Source organism: Pleurodeles waltl, chromosome 7, assembly GCF_031143425.1.
Source record: "Pleurodeles waltl isolate 20211129_DDA chromosome 7, aPleWal1.hap1.20221129, whole genome shotgun sequence".
Lineage (NCBI taxonomy): Eukaryota > Metazoa > Chordata > Amphibia > Caudata > Salamandridae > Pleurodeles > Pleurodeles waltl.
Window position 1 is genome coordinate 423,246,697 of NC_090446.1, and position 27,564 is coordinate 423,274,260.

Here is a 27,564-nt window from a genome sequence, read left to right on the forward strand (position 1 = left end):
AATTGCAAGATTCAACTCCTTGGGATTTGGCTGCCTGATTTCACCCTAGTTTAGAGTTAGAAGGTCTGGGTTGAGGGGAAGCTTCTCGTGAGATGCTACTGATAGGTCCAGCAGAGTGGTGAACCATGGTTGTCTTGCCCAAGTGGGTACCACTAGTATTAATGTGAGAGAGGTTTTCCAGAGTTTCCAACCACTTACAGAATAAGTGGGAGAGGTGGAAAGGCGTAAGCAAATATTCCTGACCAATTTATCCATAGAGCATTGCCCTGAGGGTGTGGGAACCTGGTGGTGAAGTTTGGGCATTTAGCCTTTTTCTTTGTTGCATATAAATCTAGGTCTGGGAATCCCCACTTTTGGAAGTAGGCTTGTAGGACTCTGGGGTGGAGTTCCCACTCATGGACTTGTTGCCACATCCTACTGTGGAGGTCGGCAAAATTGTTATGTGATCCTGGAAGGTGTTCTGCTAACAGATGAATGTTGTGTCGAATCGCCTAACACCAAATTATCTGTGCAAGGCAAGACACCTGTAATGAGTGTGTCCCCCCATTTTTGTAAGTAGACCATCGTTGTCATGTTGTCTGTGCGAATGAGGACTACTTTGTTGATAGGATGCATCACAAAAGCTTTGAGTGCTAGATGAACAGTTAGCAGCTCTAGATAGTTGATGTGCAGAAGTCTATGTGTGTGATCCCAAACACCCTGTATTGTGAATTCCTGTGGGTGAGCACCCCATCCCATTTGGGAAGTGTCAGTTACAGAATAACTTGTGGAACAGGGTCCAGAAATGTCCACCCTTTCGAAAGGTTGGTTTTGTTCTGCCATTGTAGAGAGCGAAAGGTGTGGTTGTCTAACAACACTAGATCCTGTAGGTGACCCTGTGCCTGAAACCATTGGCGTTATTTATGTTCCCGAAATGGACGCTTGTGAAGTCGTCAATTAGGTACTATGGCAATGCAGAAGGCCATAAATCCCAGGAATTTCATGATTAATTTCATTGTGACCCAGATATTGGGACAAAAGTGATGAAGTTGTGCTCAGAGTTCTGTACTCTTTGTGCATTTGGATAAGCTATGCCTAGCTTGATTATGGCCCCAAGGCAAGGCTGTACCTGAAGTGGGGTGACATGTGATTTCTGAAAGTTGATTGTGAACCCTAACTGGTGAAGTAAATCTATTGTGGTTTGAATATGTGTGAGACAGTGATTGCGAGAACTGGTTTCATAGGCCAGTTGCCCAGGTAAGGGTATGCACAAACCTTTTGTTTGCGGAGATGAGCTGCTACCACCGCTAGTCAACTTGAACACTCTTGGTGCTGTGGTAACCCCGAATGGGAGCACTTTGAATTGATAGTGCTTCCCTTGCATGACAAATCTGAGAAATTTGTGATTCGCTGGGTGGATAGGAATATAGAAATAGGCATCCTTTAGCTCTAATGCTGATAGAAAGTCGCCCAGCTGTAGTAAGGGTAACACATGTTGAAGCATGACCATGTGCAAATGTTCTGATGTAATGTAATGGTTTAGGGGTCCGAGATCCAGATTGGGTCTTAATGAGCCATCGTTCTTGGGGATGAGAAAGTAAAGGGAATACACCCCTGTTCCTTGATGTTGAACAGGTACTGATTCTACTGCTCCCTTTGCAAGCAGAGACTGAACCTCCTGTTTGAGGACAGCGATATGATCTTGTGAAAGTTTGTCAGTGTGAGGTGGTATATTTGGCAGTGTGGACCTGAGCTCCAGACAGTAACCATGTTTGATAATATCCAACACCCGTAAATCTGTAGTGATGTGTTGTTGTGGAAAAAGAACTGAAGGCGCTTTCCTACAGGAGTGTTATGCTTGGAGGGAAGCTGGAGAAATTCACTGTTTGGAGGTAGCTGTAGAGGTTTGAGGGGAGGTTGTTTTACCTAATTGTTTCCTCTATAGGATCCTCTGTAGAATCCTCTGTGTGAGGATGTATGTTGCTGACCCTTATTATATGAGGAGGATGTTTCAGCTGAAGGTGTTTTAGAGGCTGGCGTATACTGAGGCCTACAAAAAGTGCCTTGAGTGCTGTGAAGCTGAAGTGCTCCCATGGACTTGGCCACGTCATTGTCTTTCTTCATCTTCTCTAAGGCCTGATCTACTTGAGGGCCGAATAGATGTTCCTTATCAAAAAGGAAATTTTAAGTTCCTTGTTGCACCTCTGGTTTAAAGCCAGAGAAGTGCAACCATGCATGTGTACGTGGTAGGACACTAGTGTTGATACCCCTCTCTGCGGTATCAGCTGAGTCTAGGGCACAGCGTATAGAACTATTCAAAATGAGTATTCCCTCATTAACAGTTTCTTGCCCCCTTTTCTTATGTTCTTCTGGGGGGTATTGAAGTAACTGCTCCATTTCGTCCCAATGTGTTGTATCGAATCTGCGTGTTGGTAATGTGCCAGTGATTCGCTGCTTGAGCTGCGAGATGCTTTTGTGAAACATCAATAAGCTTACTCTCCTTATCAGGAGGTGGTATATCTTGTGCTGTTTGGGAGTTAACTCTCTTCCTAGCGTTAGTCACTATCAAAGAGTCTGCTGGAATCTGACTCCTGATGTATGCAGGGTCAGAGGGGGAAGCCTTATATTTCTACTCCACTCTAGAAGAAATAACCCTACCTCTAGCCGGATCGTAAAAAATATCTTCTGCGTGCCTTAACATTCCTTTAAGCCAGGGGAGATACTGAGTGGATTTGTGTGAAGCAGTTAATGTTTCAAAAATAAAATCACCTTCTATAGGATCATTATGAAGCCACTGCTCTCCCCACTAACTCTTGGAAAGAAGTAGTTTTGTCAGGTGGAGATGGTCTAATTGGATAAGCCTTGATAGCTGTGTCTGTATAAGTATCTACATCATACTGACACTAAGGGTCTATGTCAGTATGTAAGTGTTCCATGCAATCTCATGTATCTTGTGAAAGATGGAGGGAATGTGGTGATCCTGGTGGTAAAATGTCCAAATAGTCACCCTTGTAGTGTTAGGGAGACAGAGAATGTGTGGTTCGGTGGTTGGTGGGGGGGAGATGCAGAGGGAGATGGCTGAGCCTCTTACATGTCTTTGTCCACTCTTCTTTGTTTGATTGGAGGGGTAGATTACTCTAGAGCCTCCTCAAACATGAGTTGTCTATTGGAAGGGGTGGGGATAACAGTCTTTACGAGCACCCTCCCCATTTTTGGCTGGATATGAAGCTGAGATTGCTTGCTTTGAAGCTGTTGCTTCTTTTAGTTTAGTGCTTTGGTAAAGATTTTGATTCCGAAAATGTCTGAAGTGGTTTTTGTTTTCAGTGTCGGAGTTGTCGGAGACGAGGCTGGTGATTTTTCGGTGCCGAGAGAGATGGTGTCAAATGGGAAGTGGGAGCTTTCGGTGCCAAAACCAAATGTGTTTGGCTCTGTGTGGAAGAGGGTATTTTAGGCTTAGGTTTCAGTGCCCAGCCCAAGGGTAGGGTGTCGAAAAACCTTTTTTGATGCCTGCCACGGCTAGAATGCAGTAGCGGCTCCATAGACTTCGCTTCTAAAGTGGTGAGTTTTATTGGTGGATTAGGGAGTGAATTAGTCACAATCTTTTGCCCCGAAGGAATGCCCTGCATTTTGAGCATCACTTCTGCCTCAGAGTCCAAGTCTTGTACGGAGAATGCCTCTCCCTCTGCAGCTGAGGCCTCCTGAATCTCCTGCTCTGTGTCCGACATGGTGTACTCGATACCGAAAATGTTGGACGTGTCCTCCATTTCCTGCCTCCGCATTTCTTGCCAATGAGCTCTTCTGTCGCCAAGAGTATCCTTTGACATGAAGGATTGGCAGGCCTCACAATCTTCCTTCCTGTGCTCGAGCAACAGAGGTTACATACCTGATATTGGCCGGTACGAGGGAATTTGGAATGGCACTTCAGACAGAAACGGTCCGTTCCATCAATTTTTCACTCTCCAAGGTGTAGGATGGAGAAAATGGCCACTCTAAGGGCGCGGCCAAGAGGGACTGTACAGGGAGTGCAGAATTATTAGGCAAGTTGTATTTTTGAGGATTAATTTTATTATTGAACAACAACCATGTTCTCAATGAACCCAAAAAACTCATTAATATCAAAGCTGAAAGTTTTGGAAGTAGTTTTTAGTTTGTTTTTAGTTTTAGCTATGTTAGGGGGATATCTGTGTGTGCAGGTGACTATTACTGTGCATAATTATTAGGCAACTTAACAAAAAAATATATATACCCATTTCAATTATTTATTATTACCAGTGAAACCAATATAACATCTCAACATTCACAAATATACATTTCTGACATTCAAAAACAAAACAAAAACAAATCAGTGACCAATATAGCCACCTTTCTTTGCAAGGACACTCAAAAGCCTGCCATCCATGGATTCTGTCAGTGTTTTGATCTGTTCACCATCAACATTGCGTGCAGCAGCAACCACAGCCTCCCAGACACTGTTCAGAGAGGTGTACTGTTTTCCCTCCTTGTAAATCTCACATTTGATGATGGACCACAGGTTCTCAATGGGGTTCAGATCAGGTGAACAAGGAGGCCATGTCATTAGATTTCCTTCTTTTATACCCTTTCTTGCCAGCCACGCTGTGGAGTACTTGGACGCGTGTGATGGAGCTTTGTCCTGCATGAAAATCATGTTTTTCTTGAAGGATGCAGACTTCTTCCTGTACCACTGCTTGAAGAAGGTGTCTTCCAGGAACTGGCAGTAGGACTGGGAGTTGAGCTTGACTCCATCCTCAACCCGAAAAGGCCCCACAAGCTCATCTTTGATGATACCAGCCCAAACCAGTACTCCACCTCCACTTTGCTGGCGTCTGAGTCGGACTGGAGCTCTCTGCCCTTTACCAATCCAGCCACGGGCCCATCCATCTGGCCCATCAAGACTCACTCTCATTTCATCAGTCCATAAAACCTTAGGAAAATCAGTCTTGAGATATTTCTTGGCCCAGTCTTGACGTTTCAGCTTGTGTGTCTTGTTCAGTGGTGGTCGTCTTTCAGCCTTTCTTACCTTGGCCAGGTCTCTGAGTATTGCACACCTTGTGCTTTTGGGCACTCCAGTGATGTTGCAGCTCTGAAATATGGCCAAACTGGTGGCAAGTGGCATCGTGGCAGCTGCACGCTTGACTTTTCTCAGTTCATGGGCAGTTAATTTGCGCCTTGGTTTTTCCACATGCTTCTTGCGACCCTGTTGACTATTTTGAATGAAACGCTTGATTGTTCGATGATCACGCTTCAGAAGCTTTGCAATTTTAAGAGTGCTGCATCCCTCTGCAAGATATCTCACTATTTTTGACTTTTCTGAGCCTGACAAGTCCTTCTTTTGACCCATTTTGCCAAAGGAAAGGAAGTTGCCTAATAATTATGCACACCTGATATAGGGTGTTGATTTCATTAGACCACACCCCTTCTCATTACAGAGATGCACATCACCTAATATGCTTAATTGGTAGTAGGCTTTCGAGCCTATACAGCTTGGAGTAAGACAACATGCATAAAGAGGATGATGTGGTCAAAATACTCATTTGCCTAATAATTCTGCACTCCCTGTATAGAAAAGGTCAATTAGACAGAGAATTCTTCGGTTTGATAGCAAAACGTGTAGGAAGGTAGCCTCTTTCTAGCCTTGTTACCCCACTGGTGGCCTGTTTGTGAGTATATGTCAGGGTGTTTTCACTGTCTCACTGGGATCCTGCTAGCCAGGACCTAGTGCTCATAGTGAAGACCCTATGTTGTCAGTATGTTTGTTATGTGTCACTGGGACCCTGCTAGCCAGGACTCCAGTGCTCATAAGTTTGTGGCCTATTTGTGTTCCCTGTGTGATGCCTAACTGTCTCACTGAGACTCTGCTAACCAGAACCTCAGTGGTTATGCCCTCTCTGCTTTCCAAATTTGTCACTAACCGGCTAGTGACTACATTTACCAATTCACATTGGCATACTGGTACACCCATATAATTAACTTGTATATGGTACTGATATACCCATGGTATTGGGGTTCCAGGAGATCCCTATGGGCTGCAGCATTTCTTTTGCCACCCATAGGTGTGAGAAAGTAGCCTCTTTCTAGCCTTGTTACCCCCACTTTTGGCCTGTTTGTGAGTGTATGTCAGGGTGTTTTCACTGTCTCACTGGGATCCTGCCAGCCAGGGCCCAGTGCTCATAGTAAAAACCCTATGTTTTCAGTATGTTTGTTATGTGTCACTGGGACCCTGCTAGTCAGGAACCCAGTGCTCATAAGTTTGTGGCCTATATGTATGTGTTCCCTGTGTGGTGCCTAACTGTCTCACTGAGGCTCTGCTAACCAGAACCTCAGTGGTTATGCTCTCTCATTTCATTCAAATTGTCACTAACAGGCTAGTGACCATTTTTACCAATTTACATTGGCTTACTGGAACACCCTTATAATTCCCTAGTATATGGTACTGAGGTACCCAGGGTATTGGGGTTCCAGGAGATCCCTATGGGCTGCAGCATTTCTTTTGCCACCCATAGGGAGCTCTGACAATTCTTACACAGGCCTGCCACTGCAGCCTGAGTGAAATAACGTCCACGTTATTTCACAGCCATTTTACACTGCACTTAAGTAACTTATAAGTCACCTATATGTCTAACCTTTACCTGGTAAAGGTTAGGTGCAAAGTTACTTAGTGTGAGGGCACCCTGGCACTAGCCAAGGTGCCCCCACATTGTTCAGAGCCAATTCCCTGAACTTTGTGAGTGCGGGGACACCATTACACGCGTGCACTACATATAGGTCACTACCTATATGTAGCTTCACAATGGTAACTCCGAATATGGCCATGTAACATGTCTATGATCATGGAATTGCCCCCTCTATGCCATCCTGGCATAGTTGGCACAATCCCATGATCCCAGTGGTCTGTAGCACAGACCCTGGTACTGCCAAACTGCCCTTCCTGGGGTTTCACTGCAGCTGCTGCTGCTGCCAACCCCTCAGACAGGCATCTGCCCTCCTGGGGTCCAGCCAGGCCTGGCCCAGGATGGCAGAACAAAGAACTTCCTCTGAGAGAGGGTGTGACACCCTCTCCCTTTGGAAAATGGTGTGAAGGCAGGGGAGGAGTAGCCTCCCCCAGCCTCTGCAAATACTTTGTTGGGCACAGATGTGCCCAATTCTGCATAAGCCAGTCTACACCGGTTCAGGGACCCCTTAGCCCCTGCTCTGGCGCAAAACTGGACAAAGGAAAGGGGAGTGACCACTCCCCTGACCTGCACCTCCCCTGGGAGGTGTCCAGAGCTCCTCCAGTGTGCTCCAGACCTCTGCCATCTTGGAAACAGAGGTGCTGCTGGCACACTGGACTGCTCGGAGTGGCCAGTGCCACCAGGTGATGTCAGAGACTCCTTGTGATAGGCTCCTTCAGGTGTTGCTAGCCTATCCTCTCTCCTAGGTAGCCAAACCCTCTTTTCTGGCTATTTAGGGTCTCTGTCTCTGGGGAAACTTCAGATAACGAATGCAAGAGCTCATCCGAGTTCCTCTGCATCTCTCTCTTCACCTTCTGATAAGGAATCGACTACTGACCGCGCTGGAAGCCTGCAAACCTGCAACATAGTAGCAAAGACGACTACTGCAACTCTGTAACGCTGATCCTGCCGCCTTCTCGACTGTTTTCCTGCTTGTGCATGCTGTGGGGGTAGTCTGCCTCCTCTCTGCACCAGAAGCTCCGAAGAAATCTCCCGTGGGTCGACGGAATCTTCCCCCTGCAACCGCAGGCACCAAAAAGCTGCATTACCGGTCCCTTGGGTCTCCTCTCAGCACGACGAGCGAGGTCCCTCGAATCCAGCGACTCTGTCCAAGTGACCCCCACAGTCCAGTGACTCTTCAGTCCAAGTTTGGTGGAGGTAAGTCCTTGCCTCACCTCGCTGGGCTGCATTGCTGGGAACCGCGACTTTGCAGCTACTCCGGCCCCTGTGCACTTCTGGCGGAAATCCTTTGTGCACAGCCAAGCCTGGGTCCACGGCACTCTAACCTGCATTGCACGACTTTCTAAGTTGGTCTCCGGTGACGTGGGACTCCTTTGTGCAACTTCGGCGAGCACCGTTTCACGCATCCTCGTAGTGCCTGTTTCTGGCACTTCTCCGGGTGCTACCTGCTTCAGTGAGGGCTCTTTGTCTTGCTCGACGTCCCCTCTCTATTCAGGTCCAATTTGCGACCTCCTGGTCCCTCCTGGGCCTCAGCAGCGTCCAAAAACGCTAACCGCACGATTTGCAGCTAGCAAGGCTTGTTGGCGTTCTTTCGGCGGGAAAACACTTCTGCACGACTCTCCACGGCGAGAGGGATCCGTCCATCAAAGGGGAAGTCTCTAGCCCTTTTCGTTCCTGCAGAAACCTCAGCTTCTTCTGTCCAGTAGAAGCTTCTTTGCACCCGCAGCTGGCATTTCCTGGGCATCTGCCCATCTCCGACTTGCTTGTGACTTTTGGACTTGGTCCCCTTGTTCCACAGGTACCCTAGATTGGAAATCCACAGTTGTTGCATTGCTGGTTTGTGTCTTTCCTGCATTATTCCTCTAACACGACTTCTTTGTCCTTAGGGGAACTTTAGTGCACTTTGCACTCACTTTTCAGGGTCTTGGGGAGGGTTATTTTTCTAACTCTCACTATTTTCTAATAGTCCCAGCGACCCTCTACAAGGTCACATAGGTTTGGGGTCCATTCGTGGTTCGCATTCCACTTTTGGAGTATATGGTTTGTGTTGCCCCTATCCCTATGTTTCCCCATTGCATCCTATTGTAGCTATACATTGTTTGCACTGTTTTCTAAGACTATACTGCATATTTTTGCTATTGTGTATATATATCTTGTGTATATTTCCTATCCTCTCACTGAGGGTACACTCTAAGATACTTTGGCATATTGTCATAAAAATAAAGTACCTTTATTTTTAGTATAACTGTGTATTGTGTTTTCTTATGATATTGTGCATATGACACTAGGTGGTACTGTAGTAGCTTCACACGTCTCCTAGTTCAGCCTAAGCTGCTCTGCTAAGCTACCATTATCTATCAGCCTAAGCTGCTAGACACCCTATACACTAATAAGGGATAACTGGGCCTGGTGCAAGGTGCAAGTACCCCTTGGTACTCACTACGAACCAGTCCAGCCTCCTACAATAGGGAGCTCTGACAATTCTTACACAGGCCAGCCACTGCAGCTTGAGTGAAATAACGTCCATGTTATTTCACAGCCATTTACCACAGCACATAAGTAACTTATAAGTCACCTATATGTCTAACGTTCACTTAGTGACGGTTGGGTGCCAAGTTACTTAGTGTGTGGGCACCCTGGCACTAGCCAAGGTGCCCCCACATAATTCAGGGCAAATTCCCCAGACTTTGTGAGAGCGGGGACACCATTACACGCGTGCACTATACATAGGTCACTACCTTTGTATAGGGTCACAATGGTAACTCCGATCATGGCCAGGTAACATGTCTAAGATCATGGAATTGTCACCCCAATACCATTCTGATATTGGGGGGACAATTCCAAGATCCCCCGGGTCTCTAGCACAGAACCCGGGTACTGCCAAACTGCCTTTCCGGGGTCTCCACTGCAGCTGCTGCTGCCATCCCCTCAGACAGGTTTCTGCCCTCCTGGGGTCCAGGCAGCCCTGGCCCAGGAAGGCAGAACAAAGGATTTCCTCTGAGAGAGGGTGTAACACCCTCTCCCTTTGGAAATAGGTGTGAAGGGCTGGGGAGGTGTAGCCTCCCCCAGCCTCCCCCAGCCTCTGTAATTGCTTTCATGGGCACAGATGGTGCCCATCTCTGCATAAGCCAGTCTACACCGGTTAAGGGATCCCCCCCAACCCTGCTCTGGCGCGAAACTGGACAAAGGGAAAGGGAGTGACCACTCCCCTGACCAGTACCTCCCAGGGGAGCTGCCCAGAGCTCCTCCAGTGTGTCCAAGACCTCTGCCATCTTGGAAACAGAGGTGTTGGGGACACACTGGACTGTTCTGAGTGGCCAGTGCCAGCAGGTGACGTCAGAGGCTCCTTCTGATAGGCTCTAACCTCTCTTGGTAGCCAATCCTCCTTCCTTAGCCAAACCTCCTTTTCTGGCTGTTTAGGGTCTCTGCTTTGGGGAATTCTTCAGATAACGAATGCAAGAGCTCACCAGAGTTCCTCTGCATCTCCCTCTTCACCTTCTACCAAAGGATCGACCGCTGACTGCTCCAGGACGCCTGCAAAACTGCAACAAAGTAGCAAGATGACTACCAGCAACATTGTAGCACCTAATCCTGCCGGCTTTCTCGACTGTTTCCAGGTGGTGCATGCTCTGGGGGTAGCCTGCCTTCACCCTGCATCAGAAGCTCTGAAGAAATCTCCTGTGGGTCGACAGAATCTTCCCCCTGCTAACGCAGGCACCAAAAGACTGCATCACCGGTCCTCTGGGTCCCCTCTCATCCCGACGAGCGTGGTCCTTGGAACACAGCAACTCTGTCCAAGTGACTCCCACAGTCCAGTGACTCTTCAGTCCAAGTTTGGTGGAGGTAACTCCTTGCCTCCCCACGCTAGACTGCAAAGCTGTGTACCGCGTGATTTGCAGCTGCTCCGGCTCCTGTGCACTCTTCCAGGATTTCCTTCGTGCACAGCTAAGCCTGGGTCCCCAGCACTCCGTCCTGCAGTGCACAACCTTCTGAGTTGTCCTCCGACGTCGTGGGACTCCCTCTTGTAACTTTGCGTGGACTCCGGTTCACTCTTCTTCTAAGTGCCTGTTGGGGTACTTCTGCGGGTGCTGCCTGCTTCTGTGAGGTCTCTCTGAGATGGTGAGCGCCCCCTCTGTCTCCTCCTCCAAAAGGCGACATCCTGCTCCTTCCTGGTCCTCAGCAGCACCCAAAAAGCTCTACCGCGACCCTTGCAGCTAGCAAGGCTTGTTTGCGGTCTTTCTGCGTGGGAACACCTCTGCAAGCTTCATCGCGACGTGGGACATCCGTCTTCCAAAGGAGAAGTTCCTAGTCCTCTTCTTTCTTGCAGAACTCCAAGCTTCTTCCAAACGGTGGCAGCTTCCTTGCACCTTCATCTGGGGTTTCCTGGGCTCCTGTCCCCCCTGGACACTGTCGCGACTATTGGACTTGGTCCCCTTGTCTTACAGGTACTCAGGTCCGTAAATCCGTTGTCAGTGCACTGCTGGTGTTTGTTCTTCCTGCAGAATCCCCCTATCACGACTTCTGTGCTCTCTGGGGGTAGTAGGTGTACTTTACTCCTACTTTTCAGGGTCTTGGGGTGGGGTATTTTTCTAACCCTCACTGTTTTCTTACAGTCCCAGCGACCCTCTACCAGCTCACATAGGTCTGGGGTCCATTTGTGGTTCGCATTCCAATTTTGGAGTATATGGTTTGTGTTGCCCCTAGACCTATGTGCTCCTATTGCAACCTATTGTAATTCTACACTGTTTGCATTACTTTTCTTGCTCTTACTTACCTAATTTTGGTTTGTGTACATATAACTTGTGTATAGTACTTACCTTCTTACTGAGGGTACTCACTGAGATACTTTTGGCATATTGTCCTAAAAATAAAGTACCTTTATTTTTAGTAACTCTGTGTATTGTGTTTTCTTTTGATATTGTGCATATAATATAAGTGGTATAGTAGGAGCTTTGCATGTCTCTTAGTTCAGCCTAAGCTGCTTTGCCATAGCTACCTTCTATCAGTCCAAGCTGCTAGAAACACCTCTTCTACACTAATGAGGGATAACTGGACCTGGCACAAGGTGTAAGTACCTCTGGTACCCACTACAAGCCAGGCCAGCCTCCTACAAAAGGGACAAACGTAACGCAATAGAAAATAATACCAACAGGGTTGGAGAGGATTTCCAGAATGGAAGAGACTAATTACGGTCTCAAACTGGAGCTCTGAAGAAACATGATCGGACCCAACAGTGGAAGAAAGAGGGAGTCCAGGACCATACACATTGCCAGCTAGAGGAGGAGTCACTCTAACTCGTGACTAAAAAGGCTTTTCAAACAAAAACAATTTGCAACCTTCCGGACACAACACTAGATGGTGGAGGTATGCAGAGCGTGTGTATCTACAGACACACATGCCATCAAACCAATCGTTACAGGCTAAGGTCTGAAAAGCCTTGCGGTGTCCAACCAATAGTCAGATAGGGCCGGAAATCGTAGTAAAGGATGTACTAATGACATCTCTCTGCTTAGTAGATGAGCCCTCGCTAAGGCGTACCATGAAGTGGCTATGAAATGTGGATGCACTGTTCTCCTTTGTGGCAGCTCTAGTCATATCAATCAATCAATCAATCAAGAATTTATAAAGTGCGCTATGTACCCGACAGGGTTTCGAGGCGCTGTCATAAAGACAGTGGTGGGCATTTTCAAGGACCACATATTAGAACAGGAGGCAGAAGAGAGAAAACAACGAACAACATACCTGCAGAACCCACCTGCGGTTGAATCTTCTGCAAGAATGTGAGGACTATAATTATGTTATGTTATTACAAAAGTATGTTTCCTGTGTTAACATTTCATGTTTGAACTCTTTCAGCAGGTATAATGGGGAAATGACTTATAATATAGCACCCCTAATGGAAGCTGCAGGTTCCACTTTTTTGTCGGAAATGCTGAATGTAAGAGGGGCATATACATGCCTCACTGTGTCAGTATTGCAGGAGCTACAAAGAGGCAGAACAACAAGCCAATGTGTCTCAGGGAATGGGAGCACAGCTGAACAGGGATTGATCACACAATTTGAAACTGAGAGGAGGGATGGGTTCTGTAGGTACAGTGAAATTGTACTTCAGTGTGGATCTATAGTCCCCTTTCTGTGTATAGGACAAGATGTTACAGAACCTATGTGTATAAACAATAAGACAGCATACTGGAACACCGTAGATGTAGGGAACAGTACCTGGAAGGAGAGAATAATGCTTTCTGCTCCATCCCCCTGGCTATCACTGACACATGTATTAGTAGGATATAAAGGTATATTTTTATATGTAGCCAACTGGCCTACTGGTATCTTCTCAAGGACGGACTCCGGATTGTTAGTGATCCTTCCTCCTGTCTAAGATGTACCACACTAATAAACTACCTGACATTGTGCCCCAATGAAAAAGAAGGTTCACTGAGTACGTCAGGAAGGTCCTAGACTTCCCTAAAGTGTTAATTCCACCAGTGGGCATAGCAAAGTATTCAGTCCAAATAAATTAGCAGTTCTAGTGGAAGACCTAGCAACATATATCTCTACTGCCCTAGCAAACAACAGATGAGATGGCTGATACTGGGAGTATGGCTATACAGAACAGGATTGGCCTTGAACATAAAAATGGCAAAGGAAAGGGGTGTTTGAACATAATAATGGCAAAGGAAAGGGGTGTTTGCCATCACATAAAACAGGAATTTTGAACATCCATACTATCGCAGAAGTAACAAAGGATCTGAGTGGATGGAGGATTATGCAAGTTGGAATAATCTTCATTGGGCAGTTGGGGAACCTGGTTTCTAGAAGCAGTGCTAATAGTCCGAGGATTCCTAGTTTTCCGCCTAGTTATTGCCACAGTATTACCAAAGTGTGTTTCATCTCTACTGACCCAGAAAAGTGTTTTCAAACACTGGTCAGGCCCATATGTTGATATGAACCCTGTTAGAAATTGGGTTGTTGGTTGCCTGGAGTATGCGCCTTGGTCAAGCAGCAACCACAATCTTATCAGGGTAAGGTACAAGCAAACCCTAAATTAACCTTTGCTCAATACCTGGTAGCTTGGCACAGAGCAGTCAGGCTTAACTTATAGGTAGTGTGTAAAGAATTGGTGCAATGCTAATAACAGTAAAACAGTGAAAACACCAGACAACAAGATTCCACACCAGGTTAGAAAAATAGATCACAATTTAATAAATAAAATAAGATCAAAATGATGAAAATCCAAAACAGAACTGGAGATATTGAATTAGCAAGTTTTAAGTAGAGGCAAGGCAAAGCAAAAAGCACTATTGGGGACATCTGGTCGCACCGGACCAGGACAAAGTTAAATGTTCAGACCGACTGTGCTGAAGTGCAAGCTGGCTACAGGGACCCAGTTAGGCCCATTGAACCAAAGTACCTTAATCCAAGAATGCCGAACATTGCATGGATTTGTGCAGAAAAAGCGTTGGTTACAAGATGCAGCGAGGCTGCGGTGTGAGGTGCAGTTGCATCGAACTCAAGCATCCTGTCGACAGGGCTTGTGATGCAAAGGTGTTGAGGATGTGCTGCGCACTCAAGGAGATATGTCGGTTCTGGAGAGCGGTAAAGCAGCGACACAGAGTTCCAGCGTCGTCGTTGAGGCTGCCATCGAAAGGAGATGCAAGAATTTTGCGCAGGGATAAGCGTCACACAGTGGCGGTTCCCAGGGCTAAGTGTCGAACCCAAGATGTGGGATGGGCCAGCGATTAGTCTTTTACAAGAGGTCCAATCTATGCAGCAGGGATGTACTGCTCAGCAGGGGCAGTGCATCAGTTCCGCTGATAAGCAACTTAAGTCCAATTCCAAGGGTCTAGGACTGGGGTAGGACCACTTGGCAAGATAGACTCACAGATGGCAGAATCCAGGTGCAGCAGTAGAGTGGGTGGAAGTCTTATGTCTCTGAGATTTCAGATCAGGAGACCAGCCAACTAGCCCTGGAAGTCACTCTGGCTTCTGGGGACAAGTGAAGCAGGTCCTGCTATTCTTACACAGGCACACAGCAGATCAGCACAGCAAAGCAGGCATCCAGCTCAGGACAGTCCAGCAAAGTGGTAGTCTTTCAGCAGCACAGCAGTCTTGGCACAGTACCCTCAGGCCCAGAAGTGTACGGATGTGGTGGTTTCTGAGGTCCAGTTCTTATACCCAGTGGTTTCTCTGAAGTAGAGGATGTAGGAGGCTGGCCTGGCTTGTAGTGGGTACCAGAGGTACTTACACCTTGTGCCAGGTCCAGTTATCCCTTATTAGTAGAGAAGATGTGTTTCTAGCAGCTTAGGCTGATAGAAGGTAGCTATGGCAAAGCAGCTTAGGCTGAACTAGGAGACATGCAAAGCTCCTACTACACCACTTATATCATATGCAAAAAATCATAAGAAAACACAATACACAGAGTTACTAAAAATAAAGGTACTTTACTTTTTTGACAATATGCCAAAAGTATCTCAGTGAGTACCCTCAGTAAGAAGGTAAGTAATATACACAAGTTATATGGGTGACAATTCCATGATCTTAGACATGTTAAATGGCCATGTTCGGAGTTACCATTCTGTTGCTATACATAGGTAGTGACCTATGTATAGTGCACGGGTGCCCACACACTAAGTAACTTTGCACCCAACCTTCACTAAGTGAAGGTTGGGCATATAGGTGACTTATAGGTTACTTATGTGCAGTGGTAAAAGGCTGTGAAATAACGTGGACGTTATTTCACTCAGGCTGCAGTGGCACGCCTGTGTAAGAATTGTCAGAGCTCCCTATGGGTGGCAAAAGAAATGCTGCAGCCCATAGGTGTAGGAAAGTACCATCTTGCCTGGCATGTTACCCCCATATTTCACTGTATATATGTTGTTTTAGTGTTATGTGTCACTGGGACCCTGCCAGCCAGGGCCCCAGTGCTCATAAGTGTGCCCTGTATGTGTTCCCTGTGTGATGACTGTCTCACTGAGGCTCTGCTAACCAGAAACTCAGGGGTTATGCTCTTTCTGCTTTCCAAATTGTCACTAACAGGCTAGTGACCAATTTCACCAATTCACATTGGCATACTGGAACACCCTTATAATTCCCTAGTATATGGAACTGAGGTACCCAGGGTATTGGGGTTCCAGGAGATCCCTATGGGCTGCAGCATTTCTTTTGCCACCCATAGGGAGCTCTGACAATTCTTACACAGGCCTGCCACTGCAGCCTGAGTGAAATAACATCCACATTATTTCACAGCCATTTACCACTGCACTTAAGTAACTTATAAGTCACCTATATGTCTAACCTTTACCTGGTAAAGGTTGGGTGCTAAGTTACTTAGTGTATGGGCACCCTGGCACTAGCCAAGGTGCCCCCACATCTTTCAGGGCAAATTCCCCGGACTTTGTGAGAGCGGGGACACCATTACACGCGTGCACTATACATAGGTCACTACCTATGTATAGTGTCACAATGGTAACTCCGAACATGGCCATGTAACATGTCTAAGATCATGGAATTGTCACCCCAATGCCATTCTGGCATTGGGGAGAAAATTCCATAATCCCCCGAGTCTCTAGCACAGACCCGGGTACTGCCAAACTACCTTTCCCGGGGTTTCACTGCAGCTGCTGCTGCTGCCAACCCCTCAGACAGGTTTATGCCCTCCTGGGGTCCAGCCAGTCTTGGCCCAGGAAGGTAGAACAAAGGACTTCCTCAGAGAGAGGGTGTTACACCCTCTCCCTTTGGAAAAAGGTGTCAGGGCTGGGGAGGAGTAGCCTCCCCCAGCCTCTGGAAATGCTTTGATGGGCACAGATGGTGCCCATCTCTGCATAAGCCAGTCTACACCGGTTCAGGGATCCCCCAGCCCTGCTCTGGCACAAAACTGGACAAAGGAAAGGGGAGTGACCACTCCCCTGACCTGCACCTCCCAGGGGAGGTGCCCAGAGCTCCTCCAGTGTGCTCCAGATCTCTGCCATCTTGGAAACAGAGGTGCTGCTGGCTCACTGGACTGCTCTGAGTGGCCAGTGCCACCAGGTGACGTCAGAGACTCCTTCTGATAGGCTCCTTCAGGTGTTGCTAGCCTATCCTCTCTCCTAAGTAGCCAAACCTCTTTTTCTGGCTATTTAGGGTCTCTGCTTTGGGGAATTCCTTGGATAACGAATGCAAGAGCTCATCAGAGTTCCTCTGCATCTCTCTCTTCACCTTCTGCCAAGGAATCGACTGCTGACCGCGCTGGAAGCCTACAAAACTGCAACAAAGTAGCAAAGACGACTACTGCGACACTGTAACGCTGATCCTGCTGCCTTCTCGACTGTTTTCCTGGTGGTGCATGGTGTGGGGGTAGTCTGCCTCCTCTCTGCACTAGAAGCTCCCAAGAAATCTCCTGTGGGTCGACGGAATCTTCCCCCTGCAACCGCAGGCACCAAAGAACTGCATCACCGGTCCTCTGTGTCGCCTCTCAGCACGACGAGTGAGGTCCCTTCAACTCAGCAACTCTGTCCAAGTGACTCCCACAGTCCAGTGACTCTTCAGTCCAAGTTTGGTGGAGGTAAGTCCTTGCCTCCCCACGCCAGACTGCATTGCTGGGAACTGCGTGTTTTGCAGCTACTCCGGCGCACTCACTGAGGATTTCCTTCGTGCACAGCCAAGCCTGGGTCCCCGGCACTCTAACCTGCATTGCACGACCTCCTGAGTTGTCCTCCGGCGGCGTGGGACTCTCTTGTGCAAATTCGGGTGAGCACCGATTCACTCCAATTCGTAGTGCCTGTTCCGGCACTTCTGCGGGTGCTGCTTGCTTCTGAGTGGGCTCCTTCTCTTGCTGGGCGCCCCCTCTGTCTCCTCACGCAATTGGCGACAACCTGGTCCCTCCTGGGCCACAGCAGCATCCAAAAACCCTAACCGCGACCCTTGCAGCTAGCAAGGCTTGTTTGCGGTCTTTCTGCGGGAAAACACTTCTGCACGACTCTTCACGACGTGGGACATCCATCCTCCAAAGGGGAAGTTTCTAGCCCATGTCGTTCGTGCAGAATCCTTAGCTTCTACCATCCGGTGGCAGCTTCTTTGCATCCACAGCTGGCATTTCCTGGGCATCTGCCCACTCCCGACTTGATCGTGACTTTTGGACTTGGTCCCGTTGTTCCACAGGTACTCTCGTCTGGAAATCCATCGTTGTTGCATTGCTGGTGTTGGTCTTTCCTGCAGAATTCCCCTATCACGACTTCTATGCTCTTTGGGGAACTTAGGTGCACTTTGCACCCACTTTTCAGGGTCTTGGGGTGGGCTATTTTTCTAACCCTCACTGTTTTCTTACAGTCCCAGCGACCCTCTACGAGGTCACATAGGTTTGGGGTCCATTCGTGGTTCGCATTCCACTTCTAGAGTATATGGTTTGTGTTGCCCCTATCCCTATGTGCCCCCATTGCATTCTATTGTGACTATACATTGTTTGCACTGTTTTCTATTGCTATTACTGCATATTTTGGTATTGTGTACATATATCTTGTGTATATTTGCTATCCTCATACTGAGGGTACTCACTGAGATACTTTGGCATATTGTCATAAAAAATAAAGTACCTTTATTTTTAGTAGAACTATGTATTGTGTTTTCTTATGATATTGTGCATATGACACTAGTGGTACTGTAGGAGCTTCACTCGTCTCCTAGTTCAGCCTAAGCTGCTCTGCTAAGCTACCTTTTCTATCAGCCTCAGCTGCTAGACACCCCTCTACACTAATAAGGGATACCTGGACCTGGTGCAAGGTGTATGTACCCCTTGGTACTCACTACAAGCCAGTCCAGCCTCCTACAATATTATCATAAAAATAAAGTACCTTTATTTTTAGTATATCTGTGTATTGTGTTTTCTTATGATATTGTGCATATGACACCAGTGGTATAGTAGGAGCTTTGCATGTCTCCTAGTTCAGCTATAGCTACCTTCTATCAGCCTAAGCTGCTAGAAACACCTCTTCCACACTAATAAGGGATAACTGGACCTGGTGCAGAGTGTAAGTACCCCTTGGTACCCACTACAAACCAGGCCAGCCTCCTACATTGGTTGTGCAGCGGTGGGATAAGTACTTGCAACTGCTTACCACTTTGTCATTTTTTACTTTTCATAAGAGAAAAATATACAAAACAAGTTCAGTGTATGTACACCTAACCAAAAAGTTTTGCTTTTCTTCTCTTACTCTATTGCTAAGTGCTGAAAAGTACCTCTAAAACTTTAAAAAAGTTCTAAAAAAGTTGATTTTATTTTTTTCTGTTTCCTTAAAAAGTTCTGAAACTTTTTCTTTCTTTTTCTGTCCCTTAAACCTTTTTTTATCATGTCTGGTACAGGTCCTACTCTTGATCTGGTCAGCTCTGCTTATGACCACCTTAGCTGGAAAGGTGTAAGGAGTCTCTGCATCGATAGAGGTTTAGGGGTAGGGAAGAATCCCTCTAGAGAATTGTTGATTAACATGCTCATTGGAAATGATAAGGCCTTAGCTGGCACATCAGTTGAGAAGTTAGCAGATGTTTCACACTCTGATTCTGGGGCAGCCCCAGTAAGAATGTTAGATGGTATTCTTTCCAACTTGCCCCTTAGCAGACCACCTAGCATAACCGGTACTAATGTGAGCTCTCATCACAGTAGGGATGTCATTCCTGCAGGTCAAGTTGTTAGAGTGCCAACTGTTAGGGACATTTCTCCCTCTGTTCATTCACACCATTCTTCTGTGTCAAAGCATGCCCAACCCACCCACCCTGATGACAGAATGTTAGAAAGGGAGCTCAATAGACTGAGAGTGGAAGAGTCCAGACTGAAGCTTAAACAGCAACAGCTGGCTCTAGACAGGGAAACTTTAGACTTAGAAAAAGAAAGACAGAGGTTGGGGTTAGGAACCCATGGTGGCAGCAGCAGTATTACAGATAGTAATCCTGTGAAAGAGCATGATTCTAGGAATCTGCATAAGATAGTTCCCCCTTACAAGGAGAGGGATGACATTAACAAGTGGTTTGCTGCACTTGAGAGGGCCTGTGTTGTACAGGGGGTCCCTCAAAGGCAGTGGGCTGCTATCCTATGGCTATCTTTCAGTGGAAAGGGTAGGGATAGGCTCCTTACTGTGAAGGAAAGTGATGCCAATAATTTTACAGTTTTGAAGAATGCACTCTTGGATGGATTTGGCTTAACCACTGAACAATACAGGATTAAGTTCAGAGAAACCAGAAAAGAGTCCTCACAAGACTGGGTAGACTTTGTTGACTATTCAGTGAAGGCCTTGGAGGGGTGGTTCCATAGCAGTAAAGTTTCTGACTATGAAAGCCTGTATAATCTGATCCTGAGAGAGCATATTCTGAATAACTGTGTGTCTGATTTGTTACACCAATATCTAGTGGACTCAGATCTGACCTCTCCCCAAGAATTGGGAAAGAAGGCAGACAAATGGGTTAGAACAAGAGTGAACAGAAAAGTTCATACAAGGGGTGACAAGGATGGCAAGAAGAAGGATGGTAAGCCTTCAGACAAGGGTGGGGACAAATCTAAAAATGAGTCTTCATCAGGCCCACAAAAACACTCTGATGGGGGTGGTGGGTCCAAATCCTCTTCTAATCAAGTAAAGAAACCATGGTGCTATTTATGTAAAGTAAAAAGCCATTGGACAACTGATGCCAGTTGTCCAAAGAAAAGCACCAAGCCTCCCACTACCACAACCCCTACTGCTACACCTAGTGCCCCTAGTAAAAGCAGTGGTGGTGGGAGCAAACCTACTAATAGCCAATCTAAGGGAGTAGCTGGGCTCACTTTTGGTAATTTAGTTGGGGTTGGTCTTGTTAGGGAGACCACAGAGGCTGTGTTAGTCTCTGAAGGTGCCATTGATTTGGCCACCTTGGTTGCTTGTCCCCTTAATATGGATAAGTACAAGCAACATGCCCTAATAAATGGTGTTGCGGTTCAGGCCTACAGGGACACAGGTGCCAGTGTTACCATGGTAATAGAGAAACTGGTACACCCTGAACAACACCTACTTGGTCACCAGTACCAAGTGACTGATGCTCATAACAACACTCTTAGCCACCCCATGGCTGTTGTAAATCTCAACTGGGGGGGGGGGGGGGAGGGGGGGGGGGGTGGTTACTGGTCCAAAGAAAGTTGTGGTTGCCTCAGATTTACCTGTAGACTGTCTACTAGGGAACGATTTAGAGACATCAGCTTGGGCAGAAGTGGAGTTGGAGGCTCATGCAGCAATGCTGGGCATTCCTGGGCATATTTTTGCTTTAACCAGGGCTCAGGCCAAAAAGGAAAAAGGACAGGGTGACTTGGATCCTGGAACAATGGACCAAGTGCTCCCTAAACCTAGGGTTAGTAAAGGTAAATCCCTACCTACTATCCCTCCCTCTACAGATGATTCAACTTCTGAGGAAGAAGAATTTCCCCCCTGTGCAGAACCTTCACCATAGGGGCTGGAAGCAGACACTGCTGAGCTTTTGGGTGGAGGGGGGCCTGCCAGGGAGGAGCTGAGTGTGGCACAGCAGACACATCCCACACTAGAGGGTCTAAGACAGCAAGCTGTCAAACAGCAAAATGGGGATGTCAGTGACTCACATAGAGTTTACTGGGAGGACAACCTCTTGTATACAGAGACAAGGGACCCTAAACCTGGAGCAGCCAGGAGATTGGTCATTCCCCTGCAATACAGAGAGTTCCTCCTAACTCTAGCACATGACATTCCCTTGGCTGGACATCTAGGGCAAATTAAAACATGGGAAAGGCTTGTCCCCCTGTTTCATTGGCCTAGGATGTCAGTGGACACAAAAGATTTTTGTAAGTCCTGTGCCACCTGTCAAGCCAGTGGCAAGACTGGTGGTACCCCAAAGGCTTCCCTTATTCCACTGACTGTGGTTGGGGTTCCCTTTGCAAGGGTAGGGGTTGACATTGTTGCCCCCCTTGACCCTCCTACTGCTTCAGGCAATAGGTTTATCTTGGTGGTAGTGGACCATGCCACAAGATATAATGAAGCAATTCCTCTAAGGACCACTACAGCTCCTGCAGTGGCAAAACCCTCCTGGGAATCTTTTCCAGGGTGGGTTTCCCAAAAGAGGTGGTATCAGACAGGGGTAGCAACTTTATGTCTGCATACTTGAATGCCATGTGGAAGGAATGTGGTGTAACATACAAATTCACCACACCTTATCATCCACAAACAAATGGACTGGTTGAGAGGTTTAACAAAACTCTCAAAGGAATGATAATGGGACTCCCTGAAAAACCCAGGGGGAGATGGGATGTCCTGTTACCTTGCCTCCTTTTTGCTTACAGGGAGGTACCCCAGAAAGGAGTGGGCTTCAGCCCCTTTGAACTCCTCTTTGGGCACCCTGTAAGAGGTCCTCTAACACTTGTAAAGGAGGGTTGGGAACAACCTTTAAAAGCTCCTAAGCAAGACATAGTGGACTATGTACTTGGCCTAAGATCCAGAATGGCTGAGTATATGAAAATGGCCAGTAAAAACCTTCAAGCCAGCCAAGAGCTCCAAAAGCAATGGCATGACCAGAAGGCTGTTCTGATTCAGTACCAACCAGGGCAGAAAGTGTGGGTCTTGGAGCCTGTGGCCCCAAGAGCACTCCAAAACAAATGGAGTGGACCCCACATTATTGTTGAAAAGAAGGGAGAAGTCACCTACTTGGTTGACTTTAGGCACTGCTGGGAGTCCCCTTAGGGTGCTCCATGTCAATCGCCTTAAAACGCTACTATGACAGGGCTGATCTCACCCTGCTCATGGCAACAGATGAAGGACAGGAAGAAGAGAGTGACCCTCTCCCTGATCTCTTCTCTTCCACAGAACAAGATGCTCTAGTGGAAGGTGTAGTTTTAGAAGATTGTCTTACTGCTGAGCAGAAAGACCACTGCATAAATCTCCTGGGTCAGTTTTCTGAACTCTTTTCTACTGTGCCAGGCACCACGTCTTGGTGTGAGCACACTATAGATACTGAAGACAGCATGCCTGTCAAAAGTAAGATCTATAGGCAGCCTGACCATGTCAGGGACTGCATAAAACAAGAGGTTCATAAAATGCTTGAACAGGGGGTGGTTGAGAACTCTGAAAGTCCATGGGCCTCTCCAATGGTGCTTGTACCAAAGCCTCACTCTAAAGATGGGAAAAGAGTGATGAGGTTTTGTGTAGATTACAGAGGTCTCAACCAGGTAACTAAAACTGATGCTCACCCTATACCCAGGGCAGATGAGCTCATAGATACACTAGCATCTGCCAAGTATCTAAGCACCTTTGATTTGACTGCACGGTATTGGCAGATCAAGTTATCAGAGGATGCTAAAGCAAAAACTGCATTTTCGACTATTGGAGGGCACTACCAATTCACAGTAATTCCCTTTGGTTTGAAAAATGCACCTGCCACTTTTCAGAGGTTGGTGAATACAGTCCTGCAAGGGTTGGAGGCTTTTAGTGCAGCATATCTAGATGATATAGCTGTCTTTAGCTCCACCTGGGATGATCACCTGGTCCACCTATGGAAAGTTTTGGAGGCCCTGCAAAAGGCAGGCCTCACTATCAAGGCTTCAAAGTGCCAGATAGGGCAGGGGAAAGTGGTTTATCTGGGACACCTTGTAGGTGGAGAACAGATTGCACCACTTCAGGGGAAAATCCAAACTATCATAGATTGCGTTCCCCCTACAACTCAGACCCAGGTGAGAGGCTTCTTAGGCCTGGCAGGGTCCCAGTGACACAAGGACTAAAACAACATACATACAGTGAAATATGGGGGTAACATGCCAGGCAAGATGGTACTTTCCTACAGGGGAGACTTCAAAGATAGACCTTTGAAGTGCTTAGAGATCCTGCCCTTTCTGCCCTGGCTCCAGACGAACTACAAGTGGGTGTGCAGCCCTTTGTGGGTGGACAGGACACAGCATACTCAGGTATAAGTGAGGCTGTACCCACCTTCTCCCTCCCATCCTGCCTGGATGGCCCATCAAGTCACACCTAATCTCCCATTGCGTGTGGCTGTCTAGAAGGAATACACAAAGCACAGCTGTCACCCACTCCAGACGTGATCAGAGACAGGCAGCATGACTAAAGTAAGAAAATGTAACTCTATAAAAGTGGCATTTTCAGAATTGCAATTTAAAATCCGACTTCACCATAACTTCAGGTTTTAAATTGTGATTCCAGAGACACCAAACTTGAAAGAATTACCTCTTCCCATTTGGAACTTTTGCTTGTAAATTGTAATGAGGCATTTCTAATGCTATAGGCCTCGCAGTAGTGAAAAATGAATATAAGGGTTTTTCCCTACCAGGGCACACAAAACTTAAAGGTACATGTCCTATTTTTTAAATATATTGCACCCTGCCCTCTGGGCTGTCCAGGGCCTAACCTAGCAGTGACTTATATCTATTAAAAAGGCAGGTTTTGGCCTGACAACAGGGTTATTTTGCCACATCGACACAGCAGTGTTTAACTGTACGTACAGGCTCTGTAATGCCAGGCTACAGCCATGGTTAGAGGGCTACTTACGGGAGTGGAACAAGCAGTGTTGCAAGCCCACTAGTAACATTTAATTTACAGGCCCTGGGTACTTGTAGTGAACCTTACAAGGGACTTACAAGTACATTGAATATGTCAACTGGGGATACACCAATATTACCATGTTTAGAGGAGTGAGACAAGAACTTTAGCACTGGATACCTAATATCAGCAAAAACTATGTCAGAAAAGTGGAGGAAATAGGCAAAATGCATGGGGTGAAGACCACCCTAAGGCAGTCAGGTCTAACAAACCCCATTTATCAGATACAGAAAAAGGTTAGAAAGGACCAGCTAATTGAAGAAGCAGATAAGGGCACCCTGAACATAGCAATCTAGTATTATTACATTTTTCAGTATCAATGGAAGGAAAAGAGATTCCATTTTGTTTTGTTTAATTGAGCTTCTGTAAAGTCCATAGATCGGATTACCTGTGCGGCACACTCAGTAATTGTAGGACTTCAAGAAATGAGGAAACCCTATATGTATGTGACAAATTGCTAGTTTACATGTTTGATGTTTCAAAAGCATACATCCATATTTAACCAAATGTTATTAGTCAATAAATGATTGGTTTAGAATGAAGAAACACAATGGCAGCACAGGTAGTGTCCTGATTGGCTGTGTATCCTGTACAAGATGTATGAAAACCTATAAAAACTTGTCTAAAACTTTGTTAAAGGAGCTGTGTTCAAGTAAATCTCTTTGAATCGCATTGTTTTGATTATTCTATTGATTTTAGATTCCACACCACCTTGGCTCTGACTAGATCCAGGATCTCAAAAGGAGCCAAGTACAAGTCCTTGAATTATAGAAGCAATATTCTTCAGCCTCCTTCATGGTAAAATGGAAGCTCTTTATAATGGGTATTCTCACAAAAAAAAAAGAGTTTCTACATTAGCATTAACCAAGGATTCTAGGTTATTAGAGTGAAGTCATCACATGCGATCTCCTGTCAAACAGAACTCTATAATTACAAAGATAGTGAAAATCTAATATATCAACAAAGGGGACTTGCCACATTTCAGCCTTCTCTGTGGTCCAATAGGACCTTAGTCCTGAACAGCCTCTGGTAGTACTATCCCTAACACCAGGCTTGCAATAACAAAGATATAATGATAATGACATAGCCTGAAACATTTGGTTGAAGCTAGAGCATCCATGGTTTGTTTTGTGATGGCGTGGGAAGGCCTTGAATGCTGTCCTCAGGGTGCCCCCTATGCAGATATTCCAGTGAATGAGCATCAGATTGGACCATGGCTTCCTGAGGGGAAATCTCAGGGATGAGAGAAGGGTGACTGTGGTTCTGAGGTGGGTCGCAACTAACTGTGGCAATCTCTTCTTGAGCAGCCAGTCATCGAGGTACAGAAATACATGTATCCCCAATCTCATAAGGTGCTTCGTAACCACTGACATTACCATCACAAACACAAAGGGGAAGGTGAGGTTGAATGGTAGAATGGCAAACAGAAAATGCTCCGACCCCAACAAACCAAAGATAGAGTCTATGGGACTGCAAGAAGAGCACATGAAAGTACACATCCTTCAATCACGGATACCATCCAATCTCTCAGATCCAGGGCAGCAAGACCTTGGGCTAGAGTGAGAAGGTAACTGAAGATTGCTGCCCTGGTGGAGCCTGTGGCCTCTGCACCACCCTATCCTCTGGAGCAGTGAAAATTCTGGTCTGGGTGCTGAACTGACTACTGCAGTCTGTAGGTGGGATCCCATGAGTAACCTCTACATTTTCTGTACTTCTGGTGAAACCTAGAGACAAATGAGAGCAAGCATAGGGAGCAGGCCCTAAAGTGCCTGTTTTTGAAACCTTCTATAATACAGCCTTTTCTCCAAAAAGTCTGGATCTATCCAAGCACATATTCCTTAGATATGCCTGGACCCAAAAGGAAAACCCAGTAGCAGTACCAGCTATGACACTGGTGCCTAAGGGCACAGCCCACACACAGAGTTGTGTTAAGGTTGGTTCACAATATACATATGGCAGAATCTTATCTGCCCTGAATCATTTGGAAAAAGAATGGATTAATCAGTCAAGGCAACCTGGAAGACCTCACCGGACATGTCCTCAATAATGTGTGCATAATGGCCTAGTAGGCAGACCATATTCAGGGCCCGCAGGTCCAAACTGGCGGATAAAAATACTCTTTTACCAAATGCATCAACGCTCTGACTTCCTAGATCGCAGTGCAGAAGGCAGTGTGTTTGGGTTGGCCTTACTCGTGAATGCTTGCATAACTAAGCTTTCTAAGGTCAGATGTTGGAGAGAAAGGGCAGGTCACCCAGAGCTGAGCTATGTCTTTTAGCCACTGGGTGGCTGACCATTGACGCACAGCATGGCTTTACCCAAGCAGCCATTGTGGTGTCAGCTGGAACCTCACTGAATGGCAGTAAGTACCCAAACGTGGAAGGTCCGGGCTGTAAGATTTCTGCAAAGAAAGTAGCTTTCATTTCTACTGTAGACAAATGTAATTCAAGAACATCTACTGCCCTTATAACAACCACAATGTAGAGGTACTATGGTCTGTGTGTGGACCTGGTGGAGATTCAAACTCTAGTGTTCAGCAGATCAACATTTTGTAGACCTCATATAATCCACCATCATTATAACAAGTTGCTCACCTCGTCCTTATCATTATGATCCTTTGGGTGTGTTCTGAAGCCCTTGAACGACATCTGAATCATAGTAGAACATAGTCTCTAGCTTCCCATAGTACTGGTGTTGAAGAAGAGGCTGGGTATTGTTTTCCAGAGATGCTTTGGTGATCATGAAACATGGCACAGGTCTGATGCGAGGCAAAGTTGGCTCTGGATCAGAGATTGGCATTGGGATCAGATTTGGCAAGGGGACCACAGGAGTATGAGTTGGTGTCAGTGTGGCTGGAACCAGAGTGGTGCCAAGGGGTGGGCGGACAGAAGCTAATGTGTGCTGCTGGCAAGAAACCAGAGAAAAGCCATAAGGGTTAGTCAGTGGTGGAGAAACACCTGCCAGCAGAAATGTGGATTGTGGCCCATGTGGTTCCTTTGGGACCTGAAGATGTTCCAGAGGTACCTGCCATGATTTTTTAAAGACTTGCAGTCTAGCCTCTATAGAGGCCTCTTTTTGCTGCAGGGGTGACAAAAGCACAAAAAACTCTTGCCACACTGTGACCAGCTTTGGAATGGGCCCAAGTCTGCAGACACCACCAGAGTCATGCCTTGGAGTGCCAACCCAACGGGTTCTTGTTGGATCTGGATTGACAGAAGGGGGCAAATCCTGTTTGACCTCACTGCGTTTGTGGCAGGACGTTAACCTACCCAAGGACTTTGATCGTGATTTGATGAAGGAGAGCAATCATGATTTGGAGCAGGAATTACCCTGTGACT

At 46.7% G+C, this 27,564-nt stretch overlaps 1 protein-coding gene across 1 annotated transcript in view; it reads right to left on the reverse strand.

The window, feature by feature from the left end:
- PIGT (phosphatidylinositol glycan anchor biosynthesis class T) overlaps positions 1 to 27,564 on the reverse strand; it is a 464,023-nt gene that overhangs the window by 131,213 nt on the left and 305,246 nt on the right. The window lies entirely within an intron of this gene.